Raw genomic sequence first — 1,510 nt, forward strand, 5'->3', positions numbered from 1 at the left:
AGAGAGGGAGAGAGGGGGGGGAAGAGGGAGATATATTTATGGGCCTTTAAAAAGGTCACGCAGTAGAAAAAACTTCAACTGGAGACCGTATCTTGACAGCCAACAAAGACAGAACCGGCTCAAAAGTCTGTATACACGTGATGTATTTTCTTTGTTCAGATTTCCAGACACGTATAGAAGAGATGACGTCACTCCGTCCAGTGATCACGGATCCGGTCCGAGAGTTGATGTATCGGAACTGTCACAGTAGGGCGTGAGAGACTCACCAGCTGGACAACTGACACACATGTATCAGCACCTTGGTCACGTGGTGCATTGATAAGACTGACGGATATCGGAGACGTATTTACGAGTAGAGTCTGGTCCTTCTTTGTGAAAATCTGAAATAACAATCTTCGTACGAAAACGACCATATCCTGTATGAATTAATTACGCACTAGTTCCCTGGTCGATCTGGTATAAATATTGGGATATTGCCGGCAGTGGATACATCACGAGATTCCAACCTACAGACAAGATAGAAGATCCTTTGAGTTTGTTGGTAGAACACACAGACAGACAAGAGAGAAAATCCGCTGAGTTAGCCACAGACACGAGCACGTAGACAGACAAAACAGAAGATATTCTGAATTTGTTTGTAAACTAAACAGACAGTCAAGGCAGAAAATCCTTGAGTTTGCCACAGACACGACCACACAGAGAGACAGACAAGACAGAAGATCATTTCAGTTACCTAAAAGACACGACCACACACACAGACAGACAGAATGAACAGCCTGCTAGTTTTCTCAGCCACACTCACCGTCGTCTTGAGCAGTGCGGTTTATCCCCTTCACGTGAGTCCACGGCATCGGCTGAGCAATCTTAGATAGGAACCTGTTGTGAAACCGAGAGAGAAACTGGCAGAAATCAATATGAACTTCACTCTTTTGAGAACACTTTACTTTTCAACAGTGTCATGAGGCCGAAATGCATTTGTTTTAGTACCTGCCTGATGTAGTCGTTGAGGTCATAATATACTTAGGGTAAAACGAACGAATTTTTGCCCCAGCATAAACTATTCGATTTTGTTTTAAGGATTAGCATTTGCACGTTTTACTGAGCAATAACTGTAAGTTTTTACTGAGCAGTAAAAGTTAGCTTTTAATGAACAGTAAATGTAAGTTTTTACTGAGCAATAAATGTTAGCTTTTAAAGAACAGTAAATGTAAGTTTTTACTGAGCAGTAAATGTTAGCTTTTAAAGAACAGTAAATGTAAGTTTTAAATGAATGGTTAGTGTAATGTTTCACAGAACAGTAATAATAAATTTTTACTGAACAGTAAACGTAAGTTTTTACCAAACAGTAAATGTAAGTTTTTACTGAAAAGTAAAGGTAAGTTTTTACCAAACAGTAAATGTAAGTTTTTACTGAAAAGTAAAGGTAAGTTTTTACCAAAGTGGTAAATGTAAGTTTTTACCGAACAGTAAATGTAAGTTTTTACTCAATAGTATATGTAAGTTTTAATTT

Source organism: Aplysia californica, unplaced genomic scaffold, assembly GCF_000002075.1.
Source record: "Aplysia californica isolate F4 #8 unplaced genomic scaffold, AplCal3.0 scaffold00973, whole genome shotgun sequence".
In the NCBI taxonomy this organism is placed as follows: Eukaryota; Metazoa; Mollusca; class Gastropoda; order Aplysiida; family Aplysiidae; genus Aplysia; species Aplysia californica.